The following is a 17,591-nucleotide window of genomic DNA, read 5'->3' as shown; positions in this document are numbered from 1 at the left end:
TGTGCTAAGTGAGTCACTTCGGTTGTGTCCAGCTCTTTGTGACCCTGTGGACTGCAGGCTGCCAAGCTCCTCTGTCCCAACAAGAATACTGGAGTGGGTTGCCGTGCCCTCTTCCAGGGGAGCTTTCTGACCCAGGGGATCTTTCTGACCCCCATCTCTTAATGTCTACCTGCATTGGCAGGTGGGTTCTTTACCACTAGTGCCACCTGGGAAGCCCATGGTGGGGGATGACAATTCAACCCACAGCATAAGCGTTAATGTAAAAATAGTTTTTCATGTACAACAGCGAGTGTGTAAATTCTGTGTATCCTATAAGCACCTGAGGTGTTTTTTTTTTTTAATCCCAGTATTCATCACCTCCCTTCCTACACGTACATTAATTACATCAAGATCTCTGAGATCAGGGACTTCCCTGGCAGTCCTTGATGGCTCAGACGGTAAAGAATCTGCTTGCAATGCAGGAGACCTGGGTTCTGTCCCTGGGTCAGGAAGATCCCCTGGAGAAGGGAATGGCAACCCACTCCAGTATTCTTGCCTGGAGAATCCCATGGACAGAGGAGCCTAGCAGGCTATAGTCCATGGGATTGTGAAAGGGTTGGATGTAACTGAGTGACTAATATTTTTTCTGGCAGTCCAGTGGTTAAGACTTGGCCTTCTAATGCGGGAATGCAGGTGGTGCAGGTTCAGTCCCTGGTCAGGGAGCTAAGATCACACATCCCTTGTGGCCAAAAAACCAAAACGAAACAAAAAGGATCTCTGGAATCGGGATCTAGGCGTCACTTTTCCAAAGTTCTGTGGGTGATCTGCAACATGCAGCCAAGATTAAGAAGTAAGTTTAGTAAAGGCAAACAGAGAACAGCTGATTTGGTCAGTGACTACACCGCCTTTTGTGTGGCTTGGAATTTTAATCTGTCAGAGGTACTGGATGTGTGGTGCTAGTGCTGGCGGGGCAGGCTGTTAGGTCAGAGATCAAGGTGAGCCTGGATGCCTTCTTTAGTAACAAGCATGTGTAGTTCACATGACTGGGACTGCCAGTCAGCCTGATCTCTTAGGAAGATTGTTGACCGGCTCAGGGGTAATTGGAAACTATATGTCTCGGATAACTGGGCTCAGTAAGACCTAGGAACTCTCCGGCCATTGGAAGAAGCTTCCAATGGTTTAGAACAGGGGTCCCCAGAACCAGGCCGTACAGTAGGAGGTGAGCGGCAGGGGAGGGATATATGCATATCTATTATCTGAATATACATATATATATATATATATATATATATATGTATGCCTATATTCCAAAGAGAATGAGGGAGACCAAGGCTTCCCACTGATGCTGCATTATGATGAATTGTATAGTTATTTCATTATATATCACAGTGTAATCATAATAGAAATAAAATGCACAATAAATGCAATGCGTTTGAATCATCCCCAAACCATCCGCCTTCCCCCACCTGGGTCCGTGGAAAAACTGTCTTCCATGAAACCATCTCTGATGCCAAAAAGGCTGGGGACCACTGCTTTGGAACACCTCGGGTTATCCCCCCACACTAGGGAGGTATCTCTACCCTTAGAACATTTCGAGTATGATAAATGTACGTTGGGCAAAAAACTTCAATAAAAAAAATGCAGTTCCATTCTGCAGTTATAACTGAAATGACTTCTCTGCCCCTATATAGAACACTTAAGTTGTGAGACTGTTTATCACTGAACTGCTAACACATTTCTGGGAAGAGCCCAGGAAGGCTCATAGCCTATACCCGTCTAGACCTACTACCCTCTGCTGGGAGTCAGGGGAGTCTGCCTGAAATAATCTGGGGCTAAAAGAAGAAAAGGTAAGTGATCTCACTGCAGTAATTCTCTTAATCTTGGATAAAGAAAAGGAATTGGGATAGAGGAGATAATGAATTCATGGAGAATGGGCAAGTGGTTTGAAACTTTGATTTCTTGGAGTCCCTGATTAGAATCTGATAAATGCCATCACTGGTACACTGAAATTAAAAAGAACATGGATGGGAAATGGAAAAAGTTGGAGAAGGTTGCATTTTATCTGTCCTGACAAATTGGAAAGTATACAACGGAGTGGGACATTTGCCCTGAAGAGAACCAAATGTGAGATGAGAAACTCACCCCAAGTGAGAGGAATTATGTGCAATAGATGAATGTGGTATAATAACAAAAAGGTTGAATTTAAGTATTACATGTTAAAATTTAAGTTTGTATATCTACTGTCTGCAAGGTAAGGTTCCAAATGCTTTATATGCATTACCTCATCTGAGTCTTCTAACTCTTGAGATAGGTGTTTTTGTTTTATTGAGTCAAAAATATGCTAAAAACCTAGAGATAGTATTACAAACTCTTAAAAAAACAGGCTATTCATTTCTTTCCACCCAGATTGTATTGTATCTCCCTAAAGGTATTCAGTGAGATCTGAGGGTGACTAGGGGGAAGGTGGGGGAAGTTGAGGCCTGGTAAAGATATGAAAGTGAAATCCATGTTTCTCAAAAGAAGCAGTTGAGGGGACTTCCCTGTTGGTCTGGGTCAGGGAACTCAATCCCGCATGTTGCCACTGAGGAAAAAAAAAGATCCTGCGTGCCTCAGTTAAGACCCATAAGATCCAACCCAACCAAATGAATAAGTAGTTTTTTTTTTAAAGAAGCAGTCGATGCAGATTTAATGTAAAATTGTTTTCCTGGAAAGTATTTATGTATTTGTATAATATTTTGAAATGTTATGTAAGCTTTTTTTTCCCCCAAATGAGTACTTACGAGTTTTGTGTTCATCCTAATGAATATTCTAACCTGCTAAAGAATGCCTGTGTTTGTGTGTGTTGTTTCAGATAGTAATACTGTGGTGATTCCAGATGCTGGTGGGTTTTCTCTTTGAAAAAGGGAGTGGTCTAAGCATTGTTGTTCACTCGCTAAGTTGTGTCCATCTCTTTGCGACCCCATGAACTGCAGCACACCAGGCTTCCTTGTCCTTCACTATCTCCCAGAGTTTGCTCAGACTTGTGTCCATTGAGTTGGTGATGCCCTCCAACCATCTCATCCTCTGTCATCCCCTTCTCCTTCTGCCCCTAGTCTTTCCCGGCATCCGGGTCTTTTCCAGTGAGTTGGCTCTTCACATCAGGGGGCCAAAGTATTGACATCAGTCCTTTCAGTGAATTTGGTGGCAGTCTCCTTATTTCTGTAGTCTGTGACATTTCTGAAGCTAAAAGCTATTTCTCTGTTTGATGTTGAGAGTCAGAACTTCAAACATGTGAATTTATTCCAAGGACTATAAATGTGAATTTCCTCTGAGAATATGCTGTCTTTATTTTCATTATGGAATTTCATGACTTGTATAAGTAGAGGCAGGGATACTAGTTTCCTGGACGATTTGGGGAACTAGAGGAGGTATATGACATACCAGCCTCTTTTCAAACACTTTTAAAAACTACATGTGAATATCCATCAGATGTCTTGCCATTCCTAGTCAGAGCCAGCTATATTCCCAAATGTGCCAACCTCATGTTTTATGTGAACTTCACAGGTTCACTTTGTTTCAATTTACTTTGAAAATCACTGGCCCCTTTAGTTTGCCCCCATTCTGTGTTCAATATGTCAGCAGTACCTTCAGTATGTATCCCAGGTCAAACTTTTAACCAGGTTCCCTTTTGCCATACGAGTCTAAACTCTTCTTTCTCACCTAGACTACTGTGGCAGCCTTCTAAGTGTGGCTTTCATTCTTGGCTTCCTCCATCTATCTTTCGCAAAGCAAGCCCTTTCCTGAATATTCTATCTCATCCTGTCTCATTTTCTCACCTCTTACTCGCCATAATTTCCTTTATAGCATTGATCATTACCTGAAGTAATATTATTTAATTTATCTTTCTTCCCTCTGTGGCATGTAAACTATATTATGGCAAGGACTTTGTAAGAATGGTGAACAAGATGACCCACAAATATTTATTAGGTGATTTCTGTATGCTAGGTATTTGACATGAGAAGACAGCTCAGATCTCTGACATCATTAGTGGATGAAAACCCGACCTTAGAGCTTTGGAGAAGTTTTGTCTAAGGGACTAAGAATTGCTTTCTGTGAGTTTGCTTATTGGGCTTCCCAGGTGGCTCTTGTGATAAAGAATCCACCTGCCAACGCAGGAGACATGAGATGCGAGTTCGATCCCTGGGTTGGAAAGATCCCATAGAGAAGGGCATGGCAGCTCACTCCAGTATTCTTGCCTGGAGGATCCTGTGGACAAAGGAGCCTGCTGGGCTACAGTCCATAGGGTCGCAAAGAGTCAAACATGACTGAAGCAACTTAGCACACACATAACTGCTCATTTTTATATTTTGTAAAGATGGCAGCTCCTAGTGAAATAAACTCCCCCAGGGTCATGTCATCATCCAGCTTTACTGAGTGTGTCTCTCAGTGCATGGTTTTAGAACCTGAACTCGGCGTTTTCTGTTTGTTGCTGTTGTTTGCACAGCATTTTTTTCTTGCATGGATGGAATATAGTAATCCTGGCCTTAGGGGCAAAGGTCACATAAAGTTTCTGCTAACCGGAGGCTATAGCTACTAGATTAAAAAATAGACCATTACAGGTTGAAATTGTGTGTAAATTAGAAATGCTAAGAGCCATTTCCAAAATTCTCCATGGCTTGCCCTTGATTGTCAAAATCCAAATTCTTGACAGCCCTGTTTTAGTTAATGGTTTCTCAGCTTTGAAGCACTTGCAGTTTTTCTCATTGGGTACATTTCTCTAAATGAGAGTTCTTATGCAAGGATCAGAACTCTTCTGTCATTTAAAAAAACTAGGTCCAAGAGAAGATGCTACCTAATACCATTGAGTGTCAAAAATATATATATTGGCTGGGTGGGAACACGATGGGTTTCCCACCCTCCAGTGGGGGGGTTAGTGGCTTTTCTTTTTGTTTGACAGTGCAATGCAGCCATACTTTCATAGGGTATACTTAATGCATTTTACCTTTAGAAAAGATGTCTTTATTTACTAGTGTTTCTCTCCTTAAATACTGTGAATGTCCCACAGTAACCACTCATTGAATATTTGGTTAATCGATTTCTTGTTAAAATATAAATGGCCTTTTTCTTTATGTTTGGTTGATGGTGAGATTCCATACTTGAAAGAGAAAATAAGTTAAATCCTGCATACTGAATAGTGAGACCCAGGCCCCTACCCGACTTGGCTTGTAGAATGCTGGCAGTCAGGTTTATCTGTTGCCCCAAGGCAGAGCACTGAACCAAGAGCAAGGTCTCCTAAAGGAGAAGACCTGGGATTTGGTGTCCCACGTAGTTTCCCAATTACTTTTTAATGGACAACAAATGGTGATTTAAGAAATACCTGTAAAGTGAACGACAACGACCAACAGTAAGAAGTAGAGTTTAAAGGAAAACTTCAGAACTCATTAATTATCCTTGGAGAGATGGAAAGATTCTAGAAATAGTGTGTTTCTATTAAAAATTTTTTAAAGAACTTAACCATATGAAAAACTATAGTAACGAAGTTCAGATAAAGAGTTTGAAGGAAAAAACCTCCCAGAGGAGAGAACAAGAAGATGAAAAATAGCTGAAAAAGCAAAGGTAAATCAATCTATTTATATCTTTCTAATCCAGCAACTTTGCCGCCTGACCAGTGGGAGTTCCAAAGAGAGAACAGAAAGTAAGGGAAGGATAGGAAAATTTCAAACAAACTTTAAATGGATGGGTTTTACATTAAAGGGGCCTCTTACAAGCCAGTGTGGTGAGTGAAGACATACACACTGAGGCAAGACATCAGGTATAAAGAGAAGACCCTAACAACTTCCAAAAGGAGAGGAAATAGGGTGCAGATGTAATTTTCAGAATGGCTTTGTACTCATCAATGTTGATAGTAGAAAATGGAGGTCAAAAGGCTGTAAATAGGGTCTCAAATAGGGAAGTTAGTGAAGACTCTTAACATGGTTTTAGGGCCCGAGTCAGATAATTTTCAAGGTATGTTTTGCAAGGTGGAGGACTGATAGAGGTTGGGCCACGGTTATGACATCAGATCACAGGATATTCCTCCCAGAAGGCGAGGTACCTAATGAGTCTTGATGTGATGCTGTTTCTGCTCATCAGGTTATGTTAGGTGATTCATAGGCTTGTCTTTCAGGAGTAAATTGCCTAAAACCAGTTGTTAAATTACCTTTGTTTGGTCTAAAGTATTAACAAAAGTGTAGGCCATTAGGTTGTTTTTAGTCCCATTTTTTGCTTTCTGCTTCTGGGCATGTGGGATCTTAGTTCTCTGACCAGGGTTTGAACCTGCATCCCCTGCCTTGGAAGCACAGCATCCTAACCACTGAGCTGCCAGCGAAGTCCATCAGTTCTCAATTCTTAGATAAGAAAATTTCTCCTAGTAGTTTCCAAGGGACTTCCCCTTACCTTAACCAGTACATTTCTGTACATTTCATATACAGAGATAGAGCAACATGGTGTGAATATTTTTCTGTATATGTGGGTAGGTGGCGAGATACAGGGTCATAAAAAAACGGGATCATTTTAAAGATGCTACTTTTTTTTTTGTATCATCCAAATAATTAGTTTTTAATTATTTAAAAAAATTTATTTTTCTGAGAGCCATTATTCAGTCTCCTGTTTTCTCACCACGTTAAGTCAGTGTGTCTGCATGCATGCTCAGTCTTGTCTGACTCTTTTTAACCCTGTAGACTGTAGCCCACAAGGCTCTGCTGTCCATGAGATTCTCCAGGCAAGAAAACTGGAGTGGGCTACCATTTCCGCCTCCAAAGGATCTTCTCCATCCGGGTACTGAACCTTCTTCTCCTGCGGCTCCTGTCTTGGCAGGTGGGTTCTTTACCACTGCGCCACCTGGGGAGCCTTCATGTCAGTGTGCATCTCCTTTCATCTAAATCTCTGGAAATTCTTTTGTGTTTGTTCCCCTGACTTATTGCTCTACTGGAGCCTGCGAACCGATTATTACATTTTCAGGAATAGTGACAGTCAGTTGACATCATGTTCATACCTTGAGATCAGTCATACTGGATGTACACACACCACAGAAGTCAGTGAGTGCTCCCTTTAGGTCTCCACACTCCCAGCTGGCTGCAAAACACTGACCAGCACACCACTGCCCGTGTATCCCACTCTTAAAGTATTTCATTTTATGAGTAATTTTTCAGGAAAAAAAAAGAATTGTTGAACTTAGCTATTCATTTGCTATAAGGAATGCTGTTTCTTATAAGCCCTCTAAGGTTATGAGACCAAAAAAAGTTATGAAAAACATAGAGTTTTAAGTTTCCATGTGTTTGGAAACTGTGCTCAGTTAGATTTTGATATTTTTCGACTCTTGTACTTTAACTCATCTGACCGCTACTTGTTCCTTTTTTTCTTTAGCTATATTTTTTTTAAACTTTTTGTTTTATACTGGAGGATAGCTGATTAACAGTGTTGTAATAGTTTCATGTGAACAACAAAGGGACTCAGCCACACGTGCACATGTATCCATTCTTTCCCAAACTCCTCCCATCCAGGCTACCACGTAACACTGGGTGAAGTTCCCTGTGCTGTACAGTAGGACCTTGTTGGTTATCCATTCCTTAGTTACATCTTTTTCTTCAAGATTTCACGAGCCTTTGAGTAAGCTGGATGGCTGGTACAAAAAAGCTGATGCACTCCCATGGTAGATCTTGTTGCCCATCTGGGTAGTAAAAGCTTCATTTGTAGTCAGATCATTTAAATGAGAATTCAGATGAAAACATTCTTATCCTCTGAGCTCATTCTGTGTCGTATTTCTGCTTATGCTTTTTCCAAAATCACCTTTCTACCTGTCCTCCAGTTTAGCTTTCAGAACATCTGACAAACACCTGAAAAAATGCCTGGTAGCTAGTAGGTGCTTAGTATTGGTGACTTGTTAGGCAGTTAGACAACTGCCAAGTTATATATGAGGCAATTTCTTAGTTCCCTAGAACTACCTGCTGTGATAGATTATTATACACTGACCGACTTAACAGATTTATTCACTCACAGTTCTGGAGACCAGAAGTCTGTGTTTTGGTAGGATGTGTTCCTTCTCAAGGCTGTAAGGAAAATCTGTCCCAGCCTTTTCCAGCCTCTGATAGATCCAGGCAGTGCTTTCTCTTCTTTCTTTCTTTTTTTTTTTTAAGGTGGTCCTTTCTTATAGCTGCATTGCTTCATCCCTGCCTCATCTTCAAATGGCTTCCTTCCCCTCCTCCGTGTCTCAGATAAGGACACTTGCCATGGGATCTACTACCCATGGAATTGCATAGATCTGCAAGGACCAATGGAGAAGGCAATGGCAACCCACTCCAGTACTCTTGCCTGGAAAATCCCAGGGAGGAGCCTGGTAGGCTGCAGCCCATGGGGTCGAGAAGAGTTGGACACGACTGAGCGACTTCACTTTCACTTTTCACTTTCAAGCATTGGAGAAGGAAGTGGCAACCCACTCCAGTGTTCTTGCCTGGAGAATCCCAGGGACGGGGGAGCTTGGTGGGCTGCCATCTATGGGGTTGCACAGAGTCAGACATGACTGAAGCGACTTAGCAGCAGCAGCAGCAAGGACCAAATGGTCACAGTCATAGGTCCTGGGAATGAAAGCATCTATATACCCTGGTTTTGCAGTTGTTTGTTTTTGTTTTTGTTTTTTTTTTGGTTGCACTGGGTCTTTGTTGCTGTGAGTGGTTTTTCTCTAGTCGTGTCAGGCGGGGTACTTTGTTGCGGTACATGGGCTTCTCATTTTGGTGGCTTCTCTTGTTTCCACCCACGGGCTCTAAAGTGTGACAGTTTCAGTAGTTGCCGCTGGTGGGCTCTGGAGCACAGGCTCAGCAGTTGTGGCACATGGGCTTAGTTGCTCCATGGCATGTAGGGTCTTCCTGGACTAGGGATCGAACCCATAATCCTCCATTGGCAAGTGGATTCTTACCCACTGCACCACCAGGGAAGTCCTCTTTATATCTTTCTGAGGGCCACCACTCAACCCAGTTATAGGTTCTAGTGCTAGAAAAATGAACAAAACACTGAGCTCACAAGAAGTTTACAGTCTAGACAAACACATAACCAGAGAGCTACAGTGTTGAAGAGTCATACCAAGTATTAGCAGAACACAGAGGAGGAGTACTTTAACTCTATAGTATATACTGAGTGAGGCGAATTTCTAAAAAAATCTTAGAGGGGGCCAAGCAGCTTCTAAGCAGAAGTTTAAAAGATAAATTTAAGTTACCTAGGACAGTAGCCCCCAACCCTTTTGGCACCAGGGATTGGTTTCATAGAAGACAGTTTTTCCTTGGGTGAGGGATGGGGAAGGGGACATGCTTTCGGGATGATTCAAGTGCTTTACATTTATTGGGCACTTTATTACTGTTACATCTGCTCCATCTCAGATCCTCAGGCATTAGATCCCAGAGGTTGGGGACCTGTGATCTAGGACAGTGTTAGTGACTTGGAGGTCATCTTGGCAAAAAGAATAGCTGCATGAAGTCAAAGAGAAGTAGGTGTTTTGAGTAGGAAAATTCCAAGGAGTTCAGTATTGCTGGAATGGAAAATTGCTCGTGGGTAGTGGTGAGTAAAGGTAAGACAGGAAGTGATGAGGGCCTCTCTGATTTGATGTGCTGTGAGATCATTTGGGGCCCTTGTTCCAGTGCTGACTCTGGTGAGGCAGACAGGAAATGTGCTTGCAATTCTGCATCTCTGAATGCAGATGCTGACGCCCTGTATCTCCAGACCTTACAGAGCCGCACAGAGTAGATCAAAATCCTGCAGGTGTAGGAGGAAATGAATGAAGTAGGTCAGAGTTAACTGGAGTGATCCAGAGAGCCTTTCCACTCTAAGAAAATGTTGCTTGATGGAAACGTCTGTTTCTGCCAGATCTTCCCATTATTTTCCAAGAGAAATAGGAATCAGTGTTTTTATCTGAAATTGTTCTAACAACTGAAAGAAAAAAAAGTTGATCAGCTAGTTCTAACTTTTGACCTGTGTCAACTAGTTCTAACTTTTGACCTGTGTCAGGACCTTTGGGAGAAGACAATGGCAACCCACTGCAGTACTCTTGACTGGAAAATCCCATGGACGGAGGAGCCTGGTAGGCTGCAGTCCATGGGGTCTCGAAGAGTCAGACATGACTGAACGGCTTCACTTTCACTTTTCACATTCAAGCATTGGAGAAGGAAATGGCAACCCACTCCAGTGTTCTTGCCTGGAGAATCCCAGGGACGGGGGAGCCTGGTGGGCTGCCGTCTGTGGGGTCGCACAGAGTTGTACACGACTGAAGCGACTTAGCAGCAGCAGCAGGACCTTTGAGATGCTTTTAAGAAGAGTGTCCCTGTGGCAGAGTGCAATGAAAGAATAGTCAAGAAATAACCTGGGATCTCCCTGGTGGTCCAGTGGGTAAGACTCAGCCCTCCCAATGCAGGGACCCTGGGTTTGATCCCTGGTCAGGGGACTAGATCCCACATGCCACAACTAAAGATCCCCAGTGCTGCAACTAAGACCTGGAGCAGCCAAATAAATACATATAAATGAATACATAAAAGAAATAACCTTACTGGGCTTCCCCCCGGCTCAGTGGTAAAGAATCCAGCTGCCAAGGCAGGAGGATGCAGGTTTGATTTCTCGTCAGGGAAGAGCCCTTGGAGGAGAAAGTGGCAACCCACTCCAGTTTGCTTGCCTGGGAAACCCCAAGGATAGAGGAGCCAGGTTGGCTACAGTTTGTGGGGTCTCAAAGAGTTAAACATGACTGAGTATAGAATACAACTTTACTGGAGACAGCTGAGATAAGGATGGCCTGAGACATGAGACCTTCTACTTACTTTTGAAACACCTGTGATTATCCCACCAAAAAGGCAGAACTAGCAAGTGTCATGAAGCAAATTCTAGTTGATGGAAATGATGGCTCATTCTGAAGAGATGGAATGACCTTATGGACATTATTTAGTATAAAAAAACAAGAAAAACTTCCTGATTTTCTCTTGTGACTATAGAAAAATGAATCTGGAATTTTAGTATGGCTCGTGTTTGGTAAAAGGTAGTTTTCTCAAGGCATAACTTGGTAGGGAAGCACCATGGAAGGGCTTGAATGTAAACCTTTTAAAATCAGGCTCTAATTTTCATTTGGCAAGATCAAGTAACTTTGTGTCATCCTTGAAGGGATGTCATCCTTGAAGAGGTGGCAAGAATACACAGAACTATACAAAAAAGATCTTCATGACCCAGATAATCACGATGGTGTGATCACTCACCTAGAGCCAGACATCCTGGAATGCGAAGTCAAGTGGGCCTTAGGACGCATTACTACGAACAAAGCTAGTGGATGTGATGGAATTCCAGTTGAGCTATTTCAAATCCTGAAACATCTTTCTGAAACATGCTGCGAAAGTGCTGCAGTCAATATGCCAGCAAATTTGGAAAACTCAGCAGTGGCCACAGGACTGGAAAAGGTCAGTTTTAATTCCAATCCCAAAGAAAGGCAATGCCAAAGGATGATCAAAGTAAAGTGAAGTCGCTCAGTCGTGTCCGACTCCTTGTGACCCCATGGACTATAGCCCACCAGGGTCCTCCACCCATGGGATCCTCCAGGCAAGAATACTGGAGTGGGCTGCCATCTCCTTCTCCAAAGGATGATCAAACTACCTCACAATTGCACTCATCTCACACGCTAGTAAAGTAATGCTCAAAATTCTCCAAGCCAGGCTTCAACAATACGTGAACCGTGAACTTCCAGATGATCAAGCAGATATTCAAGAAAAGCCAGAGGAACCAGAGATCAAATTGCCAACATCCGTTGGATCATTGAAAAAATGAGAGCGTTCCAGAAAAATATCTATTTCTGCTTTATTGACTATGCCAAAGCCTTTGACTGTGTGGACCACAACAAACTGGAAAATTCTTCAAGAGATGGGAATACCAGACCACCTGACCTGCCTCCTGAGAAATTTGTATGCAGGTCAAGAAGCAGCAGTTAGAACCGGACATGGAACAACAGACTGGTTCCAAATTGGGAAACAGTACGTCAAGGGTGTATATTGTCACCCTGCTTACTTATATGCAGAGTACATCATGTGAAATGCTGGGCTGGATGAAACACAAGCTAGAATCAATATTGCCAGGAGAAATATCAATGACCTCAGATATGCAGATGATACCACCCTTATGGCAGAAAGCGAAGAAAAACTAAAGAGCCTCTTGATGAAAGTGAAAGGGAAGAGTGAAAAAGTTGACATAACTCAACATTAAGAAAACTAAGATCATGGCATCTGATCCCATCACTTCATGGCAAATAGATGGGGAAACAATGGAGACAGTGACAGACTTTGTTTTTTTGGGTTCCTAAATCACTGCAGATGGGTGACTGCAGCCATGAAATTAAAAAGACATTTGTTTACTCCTTGGAAGAGAAGTTATGACCAACCTAGACAGCATATTAAAAAGCAGAGACATTACTTTGCCAACAAAGGTCCATCTAGTCAATGCTATGGTTTTTCCAGTAGTCATGTATGGATGTGAGAGTTGGACTATAAAGAAAGCTGAACACCGAAGAATTGATGCTTTTGAACTGTGGTGTTGAAGACTCTTGAGAGTCCCTTGGACTGCAAGGAGATCAAATCAGTCCATCCTAAAGGAAATCAGTCCTGAATATTCATTGGAAGGACTGATGCTGAAGTTGAAACTCCAATACTTTGGCCACCTGATGCGGAGAGCTGACTCATTTGAAGAGACCCAGGTGCTGGGAAAGTGTCAGGGAATGTTTGACGGGAGGATTCCTACGTGCTGTCTCTCATGAGTCCTTTGTCCCTCTTCAAGCGGAACAGCACGCTGCTCCCAGGGACTGAGGTCATTGTGTGAGGCAAGCATGAGTCTCCTTTAGTAAACATTCTCCTTAGGACAAAACAGCTTAATCTCCTTCCCCTTTCTTGAGATATGGATTGTCTCCTGACCTTGTGGTAACAGTTGCTGTACATTTGGTTTTCTGATCTCTATCATTCCCGAAAGAAGTTTCTTGTACTGCAGCCTATATATACTCATAGAAAAATCATTAAAGCACCTTTGCTCCATCAGAGCTTAGGTCCCCGGGTCTTTTTGTCTCTCTCTCTCTCTCTTTCTCTCTCTCTCTTTCTCTCTTTCACTTTCTTATCGTCGACTCTGCACCACAAGGTTCCGGTCCATTAAAGGACCCCAACAGGAAAGATTGAGGGCAGGAGCAGAAGGGGACGACAGAGGATGAGATGGTTGGATAGCATCACCAATTCAATGGACACGTTTGAGTAAACTCCAGGAGTTGGCGATGGACAGGGAGGCCTGTGTGTTGCAACGAGTTGCCTGGGGTTGCAAAGAGTCAGACAGAACTGAGCGACTGAACTGAATTGAACTGAAGGGCCACATTGATGGTATTCTCAGGAAGTGGGGTTGAAATGTAGTCCAGGTCCCCCTGTCGACTGAAAGAACAGTTCTGACACCCCCAAGGAAGAAGGCAATTCACTGGAGATGTTTGCATCTATCCTGTTTTCCCGTAGAGGATTGGGGACAGAATTGTACGGTTCAAGTAAGCTGGTTTGTTGATTTAACTAACACGCTATGATTCAACTAATATCCTATGAGCTAGGTGGTTTGTTGAACGTCCTAAGAGACTGACCGAATGTTTTCCTTACACTTAAGAAAGGAACTAATGTATTATCTTCCTTCAAATTTAGTCATGAACAACTCCTTTTGACAGCTTATGGAAAACACTGGAAGTTTGTGTTGTTAAGTGTCTGAGCTGTCATGAGCGACTGCCTCCAGCTCCATCACACAAATACAACTGTAATTAATTCGATATGGAGTATTTCTTGCAATTCCCCTTCCACTATTAAGGTTTTAATTTATGTAACCGGAATCATACTATGTATAATTATAAAATGCACTCTGTTTGATGACTAAATTATAAGGCAACTTGTTTTTGAAATGTGTTTTTTGAATAGATACTACACTTTTCTACATCTACTCACCATCCAACCAAGTATTTTTCTCTGGAGAGTCTGTAAATATACAAACATGTATATAGTTCCTTTTTAACAAACTAATTACAGTACTTTTCCACATTTTTTCTTCACAAAATAATACATCATGGAATTGTTTTATCTCTCTGTTTTCAAAATTTTACTGAAATACGTGATGTTATAACAGACAGCCTTGTATAACATTTCATGTAATGCATGTTCAATTATATTTTAGAGGGAAATTCCTAGTAGAATAAAAAAGCATATGCCTTATGATTTTTATATATGTCATAGTTCTCCACAGAAATACCAACATGCATTTTAACTTACAATTCTTTCTTTCCCTTTGACTCAGTATGATCCTTCTTATAAGCATTCTTAATGCATTTAATCATTTTTTAGAAATGTGCATGTATAATATATGTGTATATATAAGCATATATATATATGTGTATATATATAAGCATAAGATTTTGTGTGTATATATATATCTTTTACAAGTTGATAACCTTTATGATAAATAGATTCTACAGCCATGTGTTCCTTTAAACATGTAAATGGTAACTGAATTTTCAGATGTGCTTCACAAATGGTGTACTTTACTGCTGGGCTCAGAAACTGAAGGACTCTCAGAAGAGGCTGGGGCCCGGCTGGAGGCCACGGCTGGGTGTGTGTTGAGTGGATGCCATCACTAGCAGAGGATATCCTCACAGTTGCCAATTGTGGATCTGTGGGTCTTGCTTCATGCACACACACACATATAAATATATGAGTGTGTGTGTGTATATGTACTTCTACACATTCTACATTGGGAGAGTGACTAAAGAATAAGTAAACATCTGTGAACCCATCACTTAATTTGAAGAAAGAATATATGTGTATGTGTGTGTATATATACGTGTATATTACTAGCGTCTTAGATGCTTTCTACAGACTCCTCCCTGATCGTTTCTCTCTTCCTCCTTTCTCAAAATAATTAATATTTTAAAATTTGCATTTATATCTTTTACATGTTTTGTTGTCCTGTTTCTTTGTTTTCATTTTTGGCCATGCCCCCACGGCATGTGGAATTCTTGTTCCTTGACCAGGGATCAAACCCGTGCCCCCCTGCACTGGAAGGGAAGAGTCTTAACCACAGGACCACCCTGTTGTTTGTTTGTTTGGTTTTTTTTAATTTATAAAAGTTGTCTATGTATTAAGGAAGTTACTCTTTTCTAATATTAGTTGTAGACTTCTCCCAATGTTGTTTGTTTTATGTTGCTTTTTATAGTTTTTGTAGTTTCTCAGTTTTGTGTGATGTTTAGAAAAACCCTCCCCAATGTGACATTTTTTTAATCCCCCTTTTATATTAGTTTTCTTTTACTCTTGTTGGCTGGTATCTTTGCATATGCTCCTTTCTGAATTTTAGAATTGGTATTCAATCCTTCCTTAGAATATCACTCCCATCATAGATGTTTCTTGATATTATTTCTGGCCACCTGTGAAATCTTACGTTTACCCTTTTTCAGAATCTTCATCAATAGAGGCTGTTTGTTGAATAATTAACAATCTAACCTTGGAATTTTCAGTTTACCTGATGCTATAGCTGTGGATTTTGCAGAAAACAGTTCCTAGTGCAGAATGTAAAGAATATCTAGCCTGGAAAAATCTTACTGGATTTGAATGTGCTGTTTTCATTCTTAAAGAGTGTTAATACTGATTAATATAGAAAATTTGGGTTGACTACATCAATTTCTACCACCTGGAGGTAAACCAGTGTTGTTAACATTTTAATGTATTTCCTTTATGAATATATACATATTTTTAATCTTAAAAATAAATTAGGAAGAAAAAAATAAATTAGGATTAAGATATTTAGTATTTTATAATGTCTAAATATTTTCCTGTGTCAATACAAATCTAAATCATTTTAATGACTGTATAGCTCCATTCTCTCAGTTTACCATAAATGAATTACCCCATGTTTTGGTTGGATTCAGTTAAGTTACTTATAATTTTGTTTATCTGTACATATGATAGGCAGTATGGCCTGGTTTCAGTCACACATAGCTCTGTGTTTGGGGTGGAAGTTCCTGCAAAGTGCTTTTCAGGTGGAAGTGATAAGGAAATAGAGATTGGAGACTTCTGGTATACCTGTAGAACAGAGTCAGACCTTGTAAAAATAATGTAGCATTTATGGTCAGTGGTGAGAAAAGATCTTACATTTAAAAAAGTGTTTCTGTTTAGTTACTTGATTCATGTTAAAAGAAGAAATCATGCTTGGAGAAGTCCATGATGCAAAACTGTTTGTTTGGGTTTGATGAGGAGGAGCCAGTGGCAGCATATGGGTTCAGAACCTACACAGGCCCACATTCAGTGATGTGTAAAGTTAGACCCATCCATCAAGAGACAGCTTAGAGCTGTGCTGCTTGAACTGCATTGTTCAACACTAGCCACTAAATGTGGCTATTTACATTTAGATTAATTAAAATGAAAGTAAAATAAAAAATTCAGTTCTTCGGCCAAACTGGCCACATTTCAAGTACCCAATTCTTGTGACCAGTGGTCCCCACACTGGACAGCCATGTAGCTACAGAATAGTTCTATCATTGCAGAAAACACTGTTCTAAAAAATTAAATAGAGCATTTTACAAAATACACAGTGGTCAGAGCATGGGTAGGAAGGGTCCTATTGGAAGGGTTTTAAAAATATATACAATTTTTTTTTTTGCTTTTGGCTACAGAGTGTGGCCATCTTATTTCCTTGAGCAGGGATTGAACTTGTGCTGTTTGCAGTGGGAGAACAGATTCTTAATCACTGGACTGCCAGGGAATCCTAGAGAGCTATTTTTGTAGTCCATTCAAAGATAGCGTTAATAATAAGGAAAAAAAAGGATTGGTGTGAGGTGATGTTCAGTTGTTATGGGGTATTAAGCATGGTGCTCTATTTTTTAACTTGGGGAACTGGGAGATACAAATGTCACGGAACACATAAGGGACAGCAAGTGGAGGGGGCAAGATGCTCTGGGATTATGCTCCCTGGATACTGGGGACTGTCCAGATAAGGCAGATCAAAGCAGGGATGCATAGAAAGCATTAGAAGCATGAGCTCTTTGGGACAATTTGTCTTTCTTGTCTGTTTTTATTTATTTGGTTATTTATTTGAGGGACTTGTTTGTTTTTCATTTTGTCTTTTATTTCTGACTGCATATGCTCAAGTCTATTAGGAAGCTATTTTTTAAAAAAAAATTAGTTAAAATCTATTTTGAGTAACCCATACTTAAGTGTACAGCTCCATTAACTTTTACACATTTGTGTACCAGTGACTCTACCGCTTAAGGTTTTGATTCAGGTTTCTGATATTCTCCAAGGTCATGTAGTGCAGCTTCTTAGACAATACCGAACCTCCCACACAGTAACGACTGTGCTGACTTCTACTGCACATTAGTTTTGCCTGTTCCTGAATCTCATGTGAGTGCGATGATAAAATACTGGTCTTGAGATATTCCATGCTATTTCTTGTATCTGTAGTTGTTTTATTATTGTTGGCATGCTGTTTGTACCCCATGGAAAAAACAAATGATAGTTTTTATCTATTCTCCCATTCACAGACATTTGGATTATTTCCAGTTTTTAGCTTTTGTGAACAAAATGGCTATA

This window comes from Cervus canadensis, chromosome 31 (genome assembly GCF_019320065.1).
Source record: "Cervus canadensis isolate Bull #8, Minnesota chromosome 31, ASM1932006v1, whole genome shotgun sequence".
NCBI lineage: Eukaryota > Metazoa > Chordata > Mammalia > Artiodactyla > Cervidae > Cervus > Cervus canadensis.
The sequence above is the reverse complement of the archived record's forward strand: the minus strand, read 5'-3'. Positions refer to the sequence as shown.